The following is an 11,578-nucleotide window of genomic DNA, read 5'->3' as shown; positions in this document are numbered from 1 at the left end:
AACCCATGAGTTATTGGGGCCAGAGAGATAATAAAGCAGGTAATAATATGCTTGTTCTGCATATGCCTGACCCAGGCTGAATCCTCATGCCTCACATGGTCCCCTGAACCGTGCCAGAGTGATCCCTGATCACCACTGGGTATGGCCCCAAAACAAAAACAAAAACCGCCATGAATTATTTTTTATTGCTTTTCTCTTCCTTTCCCTTTGTTATTGTTGCAGTAGCCCAGGGTTGCACTCGTACTTGGTTATGGTGCTTTCGAGAGGTCGCATGCTTGAACACTCTGCTGCAGTGCTCTCTGGGCTTTGCACACTTTAGTTGCAGTCCCTGTACATGTACTCACCAGAGGTTTCACTCTTCGTTGCGGTACTCACGCACATTCTGGTTGAGGTATTTGCTGGGGATCTCTCCAGGCATAACATACGTGCTTACTGGGAATCAAACTCCTGATTGTGGTACTCACATATCTTTAGTTTCAGTGCTCCCAGGATTGTCACAGTTTAGTGGTGGTTCTATGTGCCATAGCTAGCATACTGTTATAGCACTTGAGGGCCCAGAGAGCAGAGGTGCAGGAACTGCACTCATGCATGTCGGCAGAACCAAGGTTGGTATCACACCTTCATACTTGCAAGGAAGGTACTTTTTTTTTTTTACTTCTGAGCCATCCCTGGGTCCTGGAGTTTGTTTTCCATTTTAGTACTTTAGAGCGATAGCGCAGTGGTAGGGCATTTGCTTTGCATGCCACTGGCCCAGCCGACCTGGGTTCAATTCCTCTGCCCATCTTGTAGAGCCCGGCAAGCTACCGAGAGTATCTCACCCGCACAGCAAAGCCTGGCAAGCTACCCGTAACGTATTCGATATGCCAAACACGGTAACAACAAATCTCACAATGGAGATGTTTACTGGGCCCGCTCGAGCAAATTGATGAACAACGGGAGGACAATGCTACAGTATTTCAAACGTCTTTAGTTTTATTGAGGCTTGCTTGCTTGCCTTCCTTCCTTCCTTCTTTCCTTCCTTCCTTCCTTCCTTCCTTCCTTCTTTCCTTCCTTCCTTCCTTCCTTCCTTCATCATTGAGGGGCTACACTCAGTGGTGCTTGGGTACCATGTGGTACCTGGGATTGAACCTGAGCCTCCTACATGCAAAGAATTGTTCCAACTCTTGGATTCATTTTTTTTTTCAGTTATAATTTATTTTAAATAAATTATCCCTGGTAGAATGCACCTGCCACAGGGGTGGGGGGGTATGGTGTGGGGGTGGTGGGAGGGATACTGGGAACATTGGTGGTGGAGAATGGGCACTGGTGGAGGGATGGGTACTCAATCATTGTATGACTGAATTGTAAGCACGGAAGTTTGTAAGTCTGTAACTGTACTTCATGGTGATTCATTTAGAAAAAAAAAAAAGAAAGAAACAGAAATTATCCCTGGAAGAGATGCCTCCAGACCCCGCACCAGGCTGAATCTCATCTGGGGCACCCCAGAAGGGGCCGAGTGGGCCCACCCCCTCCAACAGCCGAAAATCTCCAGAACCCAATCGCCATCATGCTCAAACCCAACCTCCACAGGCTTGGGACAAGCCTCATCTGTGAGTGAATCTGTTGAAAAACTTGGGTATGCAAATTTTGTGATCAAAATCCCCAGGATCTCATGGAGTTGGGAATGGGTGACTTCCCCCATCTCTCTGTTTTTCCAGAGCCTGACAGTCGCACCCAGGAATTGCTTCTGGCACCATATAATCTCATTAATGGCCATGATCCAGAGACTCACAAATAAATCATGGAAGATATCAACAAGCTGCAGAGATGCCTTTGGAACCCAAAGTCACCGTCCAGTTAAAAATTTAACTCCAGATAGCACAGTGGGTAGGGTGTTTGCCTTGCACACGGCCAACCTGGGTTCGATTCCCAGCATCCCATATGGTCCCCTGAGCACCGCCAGGGGTAATTCCTGAGTTCAGAGCCAGGAGTAACCCCTGTGCATTGCCAGGTGTGACCTAAAAAGCAAAAAAAAAAAAAAATTAGAATTCCTAGAGCGACATCTCATACTCTACCCCACTGATATATCAGGAGTAGCACACCATATTGGATGGGGTGTAAAGTAGAAGGCAACTGATCTTGATCAAAAAGAAAAAATATTAGCATACAAGGGTCAACCTGTAACAAAATGTTAGTGATCTCTTATACAAGGGCTTAATTGCTCCAGGGTGAGATACAACAATCTTCACACAATTTCTTCTAAGGAAAATTTTTGGATCATTTTTAGCAGGTTATTCATAGCATGTAATACAAAATCAATTATTTAGGGCCTGCTATTGGGGCAAGCTTGGGTGGTGGTTGGGAACATTCGAAATAATGGTGGTGGGTAAGGTGTAATGGTGGATTGGTATTGGAATATTGAATGTAATTAATTACTGTGAATAACTTTATAAAAATAAAATTTAAAAAAGAAAGGAACTATCCCTTTGGGGCTGAAGTGATAATACTGCAGGTAGGGCATTTGTCTTTCACATGGCTGACCCTGGTTCTATCCCTGGACTCCCATATGGTTCCCTGAGCACCGCCAGGAGTAATTCCTGAGTGTAGATCCAGGAGTAACCCCTGAGCATCTCCAGGTGTGACCCAAAAAGCCAAAATCAAAAAGAAGGTCTTTCCTTCTTTTTTTCCCAAAGAAAAGAAATTATCCCTTTATTGTTCTTTTCTATGAGCGAGTAAGGTCTGTTTAATATTGAGTCTTTCAAATTTGTTGAGAATTCCTTTGTCACATATCAAGTCACTTTAAAATCTCCAAGTGACTTCAATGAAGTATGTTTCTCTATCAGGTCATTTAAAATAAGTGTTTATTATATAATTGAAAATAATGAAGACATTTTTGTCGGTCGTGAGTTCATCTTGTGAGTTTGCTGGTTTTGAAACTGTATACCTGTCTCTAACTTTGAGGGATTTTCAACTATAATTTCTTCAATTTTATTTTTTCAAGGGGAGGGCTGGGATATAACTGTACTTGCCTTGCAAGTGTGAAACTGTGGGTTTGATCCGTAGTACCTCAAAAAGCAAAGTTGTTTTCTGAATCAATTACTGCTCTGAGGACTTCAGGGGCACAAATGGTGGACCTGTTGATATTTCTCATACAACCTAAGGTTCTATTAACTTTTTTAAAAATAATCTTCCTTCCTTCCATACTTTAGATGGGACAGATTCTGTTGGGTTATCTTCAAATTTATAAACATGAACTCTTCCTTCTGTTATAATTGATGCTTAATTTTATATGTGAACTTGGCTAGGTTATAGTACCTAGGGTTTGGTCATACACTGGTTTAGTTATTGCTGTGAATGTGTTTTATTAATGTATTGTGAATAAAGCAGAGTAGCCTTTCTAATGTAGGTAGATCTTAAGAGAAAATCCTGACTTCTCCTGAGGAAAAAGAATGCTGTCCCCAGGGACCAGAGATGTAATTCTGCAGTAGCACTTGTTTTGCCTGTGTGAGGCCCTGGATTCCATCCCCATCACCAGGGCAAAAAAATCTGAACTGCTTTTTTAGGCTCAAGATTTCAAGATTAGTTTTTCACTGGCTTGCCCTGAAGATATGGAACTTGTCCACATAATTTCACACAAAGCCACTTCCTTAAGATCGGTCTCTTTTCCCTCACTTCTCTTTCTCTCTTTCTCACTCTCTCCTTTTCCCTTTGTGTGTTTATGTATAGTTGTTAAAATGGAATTATTTAGTTTTATTTCTGTTTTACACTTCCCTGCCCTCTATTGATATTGTGATGACTGGGGGAGATCACACACATGTTTGATTTGTAGTGTTCACATATTTTGTAGTGGTGGATTTTTTTTTGAGGGGGAGATGGTACTTGTGTATATTTTGATTGTAGCACGCTGGGAGCAACGCACTTTGGTTGTGGTGCTGTTTGCTCGGGGGGAAGGGTTGTTTATACTCTTGATGTAATGCTTGCACATCTCTTTTTTTTTTTCCAGTTGTGGTGATTGCTAGTGATCACATCCTTCATTTGTGATGCTTCTGTACCCATGAATGTGGTGTAGCCAGAAATTTCATGCAGATGAAGGGTTCATAGATAGCAGAGCTGTTCGGTCATGCTTTTATCATCAGAGATCACAGATCTCAGATCATACTCGGTGCATGTAGGCAACACTGGGGATTCAACTTGTGGCTACATGCTTACAAGCCAGATAATTTAGCCTCGGAGCTGTCTCCAAGCCCTATATGTATAATCTTTTTTTGCAGTACCTGAGGCTCTAACACATACAAGGCAATTTCTCTACAGCAGAGCTATACCACTGGCCAAAAGAATCCCCCACTATGTTCTAGGTTGTTTTCAGTTGCTGTATTTGGTGATGCTGGGGATTGAACTCAGGACCTCACATATGCAAGGCAAATGCTCTACCATTAACCCGCATCCCTACCCCTATTTGTATAATTTTTTTTTTAAAGATTGTCTTTATCGTTGATGTTTTGAAGTTTTATCCCAGTAGGTCATGAAAAAAACACATCTAAAAGGCACCCTAGAGGGCAGTATTGTACCTGTTGTGCCCATAGCACTTCAAAGACACTGATTTCTGAGGTAGTTTTTTGGCAACAAACTGGATAGCTGTTGTTAGGTATGGGTTGTAGATTTCCAGTTTCTCATGATCTCAGAGTCCAATCTTTCTGGTTTTGTTTTGAGGCTACACCCAATAGTGCTCAGGGATACTCCCTGTTCTGTGCTCGGGATTGCTTCCAATAGTGCTTCCAACCATGCTATGGCTGAGGTTGTAGCCAAAGTCTGGTCTTGCCATCTTTTTATAGAAATAGATAAATTGAATTCCAACTTTTTGTTTTGTTTTGGGAGGCCCATATTTGGCAGTGCTTGGGTACTACTCTCAGCTCTGTGCTTGTAGGTCTTTCCCAGTGATGCTTGAATAACCATGCAGTACCAAGGACTAAACCTGAGCCTTTGCACGTGAAGCATGCCTTAATCCTGTTCAACTCTCAGGTCCAAGGAGATATATATATATGTATATATATATATATATATATATCACGGTCACGGTCCTCCCGTTGTTCATCGATTTGCTCGAGCGGGCCCAGTAGCGTCTCCATCATGAGACTTGTAGTTACTGTGTTTGGCATATCAAATACATCACGGGTAGCTTGCCGGGCTCTCCGAGAGGGGCGGAGGAATCGAACTCGGGTCGACCATGTTGGCTGCGTGCAAGGCAAACGCCCTACCGCTGTGCTATCGCTTATTTATATATATATATACATATATATATATACACACACACACACATATATATATGAATTTGTGCTCTGGGGCTTGAACTGGGGTTGGCCATATCACATGCAAGGCAAATGTCTTAACCTCTGAGCTGTCTCTCCAGTCTCATTACAATATTTTAAAATTATGGTTGCACCCATAGTCCATGTTATTCTAATTAAAATGCATCAAATATACATATATAAAATATTATATCACATAAAATATCACATATCATGTGTCATATGGGAATTTTACATATATGTTATATACAGCACATCTACTGTTGTGTTCTAGTAAATTTTTATTTCATATATTGTATCCTCTAAAACTTCCATTTTATTATTTTTTTAATTTATTTTGTTTTGTGGTCACACCTGGCCAGTGTTTGGGGCTTACTTCTGGCTCTGTGCTCAGGAATCCACTCCTGGCAGAGTTTTGGAGAATTTATGTGGTGCCAGGGATTGAACCTGGGTCAGTCATGTGCAAGGCAAGCTCCCTACCCACTGTATTATCTCTCCTTACCCACTTTTTATTTAAAGGGAGTGCTTATTTCATGGAGCATAATTATGATAACTGCTCTCAAGTTAATTTAAACATCTGAGTCATCTTGGGTTTGACAGTTGCTGAACATTTTTTCCCTTGGAAATTAGTCACATTTTCTTGATTCTTTGTATGTCAAGTAATTTTGGATTATATGTTGAGTACTTTGAATCTCAGATTGTAAGCATTTTCTTTTATTAAAGTTCTCTGGAGAATATAATTTTAAAGCAATCAATCTAGTTAGCTTCAGATTACAAAAATCAGCTCACTGTTCATTGCAGTGGCTCCAATGTCACAGAGCCTTTGCTCTGAAACTATGAGCTTATCTCACATATGGTCGACTCGGGTTATTTTGAGTGATGATTTATATCATACTTAAGTTACTGAAGTCTTTTCTTAGGAACTTTGGGTCTATCCCTTGTATCTTACGCTCAGAGGTGAGCCTGGGATTTGTGCTGGTTCAAACACAGAGCTAAAAGATCCCCTTCTGCAGTGCTCTCCTCTTTATTATTCCTTCTATACGTTCCAGAATTTTCTCAGACCATTTCTCAGAAACGGTTCCATTTTCTCAGTTACCTGACCAGAAATGTGGGGCTCCTTGTGCTTTGTTCTTGATAGTACCTTGCAGCTATTCTGGAGATTTTCCCTCTGATCAGGGAGTTAGGGGAGGAAGGGCAACTCATCCCTGTACAAATAATTTCTTCAAGTTTTGACTTCCCTTCCAGTTTACCTACTTTTGTGTTTTTTACAGAGTCCTTAAGTAGTTGCTTTTGGAATTTTTTCTCAAAGATTTTATAACTTAAAGATCTGGGCTTACTCTGCCTTGGCTGGCACAGAATATGTATAATTCACTGTTCCTAGTTTCATGAGCATCTGAGTGGTAAAGTAGTTCTCTGTATGTCTGTAACTTTATTTTGCTTTTGTTCTACAATGGTAATTTACATAGGTATAAGATCCTAATTTCTATTAATTTCCCTTTCTTGCTTTTAAAATATCACTCCACTATAATCTAACTTCAGCTGACTAATGCAAAGTCTGCTAGTGGCTTCTAATTTTCATTTCTTAGTGATGATACTTTCTTTTCCTCTTGTAACTTTTAAGATTTCCATCTTTGATGTCTTGCAGTTTTACTCAAATTTGTCCCCCAAAACTGCTCAGAAACTTTCAGATGGCTCCATAGAGCATAGTACTGTCCCTGTTGCACCCATAACCCATCAATAACCCAATAACCCATCAGAGACAGTTGTCTCCCTTAACTAAAGTTTTTTTGTTGTTGTTTTGTATTGTTTTGGTCTAGCAAGTTACTGGGTTGTGAGATCTGGGCTGTAGATCTCTAATTTGTCGTAGTCTTGAAGGACAGACTAATGCCCCTTTTAGAGACAATACTGCAGATTCCAAAATTTCAAAGTTGGGGTTGGATCAATAGCACAGCGGGTAAGGCATTTACCTTGCACGTGGCCGATTCGGGTTGGAATCCCAGCATCCCATATGGTCCCCTGAGCACCGCCAGGGTAATTCCTGAGTTCAGAGCCAGAACTAACCCCTGTGCATCTCCAGGTGTGACCCAAAAAGCAAAAAAAAAAAATTAAAATTTGGGTTAGGGTTAAACCTACAGTTAAAAATAATTATCTTTTCTGTGTTTATAGTATGTCGGTACCTATTTCTTTTATTAAGTTATAGTAATATACAGCTTTTATTAAAGTTTTGATTAGCTTCCTTCACTCCATTATTACTTTATATTTCTGTATTCCTTTTGCCATATTTAAAGTTTCTGTGAAATATATCCACTCCTTCTCATTTATTTCTTTGCCTGCCTACCTTGCAGTTAACACTGAGTTAATATGCCAGATTCAGTATTAGGGCCTGGGGACAGAGAGAGATAAATAAAACCCAGATTCTTTTCTCAAGGTTTCCTCAGTCTATTCAGTGCATTAATCCAGAGAAGACTTTTTTTTTCCACACAAAACAGCTTTAAGGAATATGTGAAGCTGTGCCAGAAAAGACTTTGACTTAAATAAATTAATAACTTTTCTTAGCGGGTATGGTATTTTTGGTCAGGAGCTTCAAGCTTTGTTCTTCAAGCTTCTATAGAGCCAACCTCGCTATTTTCTATAAAGTACATTGTGGTAAATATTTATTGACTCATGTACTGGGTGGTTTTGAGAGATTTCACAATATTTATTGTCAAGTCTCATTCAATAAGAAAACTGTTACTGGAAATGGTACTTTTGGGAAATGTTATTTTGTCAGACTAAATTATTTGTTATATAACATCTTCTGCTAAACCTAAAAGTAATAGATGAGTATTCAAGCTATTCTTTCTATTCTTTCTTTTGCCAGTATTAATGCCATCATTTCAAGTGGATACTTAACATTTAGCTTTTCAGCAGAAAAAACAAAAATGAAATTTACTTGTATAATTTGGAAACTTAAATATTCATTAGTAAATACTTAAAACAAAAAGTAGTTGGGTCTTATTATGTACTTTATTCAGCTTGAGTGCTTATCTAGAGTTTAGACTTTGCATATATATATTTACATATTTATTAAAAATGTTAAAAATCGGGGCAGGAGAAATAGTATAGTATAGTTAGTAAGGAGCTTACCTTGCATGTAACTGATTTGGTTATCGATTGTGATTATCAATGGTATCCTGTGGTCCTCCGGGAGTGACCCCTGAGCACACAGTCAGAAATAAGCCCTGAGTGGTGCTGGGTATGACTCCCACCAAATAGATATACATGCATATTTACCTGTCTATCTAAATTAGGGGCCAGAGAGTTAGTGCAGGGGTTAAATCTCTTGCCTTGTATGTGACCAACCCTGGTTTCACCTGGAATATGGTCTCTCACAGCATTTTCAAGAGTGACCCCTGAGCACTGCTGGGTGTGGTCAGTATCCCTCTCCTCCAGTAAAAGAAAAAAAAAACAGGGACAGTTGGACACTATTGACTCAAAGAAAGCTTATTATAAAATAATATATAATCTTTGATCTTTGATCCAGTTCTTCAAAAAAAAAAACCCACTACACACGTCTATAATAGTATGGGGAAAGATTAGACATACAGTGTTAGTAATGAGGGAATTTGTGTAAGGCAGGGGAATGTTTATGAGTTTATCATTGTTATGGTAAATTGTGACAAACTTAGTAAATTTATTCTTGACGTAAAAAAAATTCTCCACAATTTATTCTCAGCATAAATTTACTCTCATACGGTTGGAAGTACGAGAAGAATCTCATGGGACTCAAATCAAGATTTTGCTGGGAGTGACAGTTTCTTTTAGAGACTCTAGGGGAAAGTTTATTCCTTGCCCCTTCTAATTTCTAGAAGCTTCTAGCATACTTTGGTTTTTGAATGCATCATTCCAATATCTACTTCTTTCATCATATCACCTATTCTGCCTTCAGACCCTTTTGTATCCTTTTATTAAGGACGTGTGTGATTATGTTCGGCTATCCTGGCTGGAGCGATAGCACAGGGGGTAGGGCGATTACCTTGCATGCGGCCACCACGCAACAGGGGTTTGATTCCTCCGCCCCTCTTGGAGAGCAAGCTACTGAGAGTATCCCGCCCGCATGGCAGAGCCTGGCAAGCTCCCCGTGGCGTATTCAGGAGAAAATCGATAAACAACGGAGGGGGGGTTTGTGGGGGAGGGAACAGTGCTACAGTGCTACATCCTGGCTAATACTGGCTAATCTTACCCACTTAAGATCCTTAATTTAGTCACATTGTAAAGTCCCCTCTTTTGGCAAAGCATTCACTGCAGCCCTTTGAGCTATCTCCCTGGCTCTGCAAAGTCTTTTTTTGGTTTGGGGCCACACCCAGTTGTGCTCAGGGCTTATTCCTGTGCACTCACAAATCACTGGGGGTGGGGCTTGGGAGACCATATGTGGTGCCAGGAATAGATCCTGGGTCGGCCAAATTGCAAGACCTTACCTGCTATACAATCTCTCTAGCTCTGTAGTTATTTTTGCCGCATATAAGTTTCCAGGAAACCAGACTTAACAACACTGAAAACAAGAGCTCCAAACTTCAACACCCAAACTAAAAAATGTGCCTGTACAGATGAAAGGCTGTGGATAGGGTGTTGGGGGAGGACTGGGAACCAGGGAACCCTTGTGGAGGGATTGGTGCTAGGAGAGAGTATGTTTAAAACCCAGCTATGAACAATTTTGTAAATCATGGTGCTTTAATAAAAATTTTAAAATATTAAAACAAATTCAAAGGTTCCAGGTTTAGACGGTGGGCATCTCACGGGGATGGGCTGGGTTTTAAAATTTTTTTAATTTTTTTAAACTATTTTGGTGCTACGGATTAAACCCAGGATTTCATACTTTTTCACTGAGCTATACCCATGGCCCCTACATTGTACTTTTGAGTCTGTATTTTATATTTTGATATATATATATGTACACTACTTAAATTCAGTAAGTTAAGGCTGGGGAGACAACTCCGTGGGCTAGAGAACATGTTTTGTATGCAGAAGCCCCAGGTTCAATCCCTGGTACCACATGTGACCACCTGGTGTGGCCCCTGAGCACTGGGCCATGAGTAGCTCCTCCAAATGTATAACAAAAGTAGGAAAAGATAGTATCAAATGACATGAAATATGGTTTCTTATAAGCTTTTATCTGGCTTATCACATCCAGTTATTCCCTTTCACTTGTACTAAATCAGGAATTTTTAGTTTGTGATTATACATTACCAGTTAGTGTATGGTAACTGGATCAGAGACTTTGAACAAAGACTCATAAATTGAAAGGTCATTTCTCCCATTTAGCGTTTCTCCCAGATACTAAGTTGAAATGTCAGATTCGCAAGGTTGAATATTTCACCTTAGGAGAGTAGGTCTTACTAGCGGCAGTACAAGGGTATACTTGGACAATATGGGTGTTTATTTTGGTTGTTAGAGTGATTGACAGGAAGCCTCTGGCAGAGATCTCCTGGCATTTAGTGGGCAGAGGCCAAGAATCTCATTTGTCCTTCAATGCATGTGACATTCATACAAGGACAGATTTTTCTACATCTTTCTTGGGTAATTTTCAAATGTTTCCCTAGTATTCACGCATATATAAACCCTAGTTGTACTTTGAGTGTGAACCTAAAATCAATCTCATTTCACATGTAAACTAAAAAACTCAAACGAATTTCTGGTTGTTCTTTTAGGCCATACCCAACAGTGCTTAGGGACTCTTTCTGCCTCAGTGCTTGGGGATGGTTCCCAGTAGTGTTCGGAGAACAGTGACATGCTGGGGTTCAAACCTGGGCCACCCACATGCACAGCATGCACTTAGCCCTTTGAGCTATCTTCCTGGCTCACAAAATACTTTTTTATTTTTCTAAAATTTATTTTAAAAAATATAGTACTCTTGCAGAAATTTGAGTGCCATTGTAGTGCAGGGGTCATGCTTATCTTTTCTGTATAGTTCCAATTTTATAGTTTATTGCTGCTGAAGCAAGCATAATTCAAAACGTATTTTTTTTACAGTTTTAATATCCTGGAATTTTCCAGAAATGGAACTACCGTGTAAATTGAAAGGAGTGTGTGTTGTTTTGTTTGGAACTTTACCAAGAATGGTTTAATGTTTTAGAATCACACCAATGATATCAATGCTATTTATGGTCTGTGCTGGATATCATCCATCTGTCCTTCCGGATTCGGTTCACCCTTCTGTACCTGCTCTGCACCCTGGCAGCAGACTGTATGAACAGATCTTCTTCTGCTCCAACTTCTAGCTGGGTTTTCTCAGTAGGAAGCAAGGACCGGAGATC

General features: G+C 40.2%; 1 non-coding gene across 1 annotated transcript; it reads right to left on the bottom strand.

Moving 5' to 3' along the window:
- Positions 1 to 11,160: 11,160 nt before the first annotated feature.
- On the bottom strand, positions 11,161 to 11,266 carry LOC130039503 (U6 spliceosomal RNA). The gene has a single exon (XR_008794919.1). It is a non-coding gene; the product is annotated as a U6 spliceosomal RNA (small nuclear RNA).
- Positions 11,267 to 11,578: the final 312 nt, after the last annotated feature.

The sequence above is a fragment of the Sorex fumeus genome, unplaced genomic scaffold (assembly GCF_029834395.1).
Source record: "Sorex fumeus unplaced genomic scaffold, SorFum_2.1 ptg000086l, whole genome shotgun sequence".
NCBI lineage: Eukaryota > Metazoa > Chordata > Mammalia > Eulipotyphla > Soricidae > Sorex > Sorex fumeus.
Note: the sequence above shows the minus strand (reverse complement) of the source record. Positions and strands in the feature narration are given on the sequence as shown.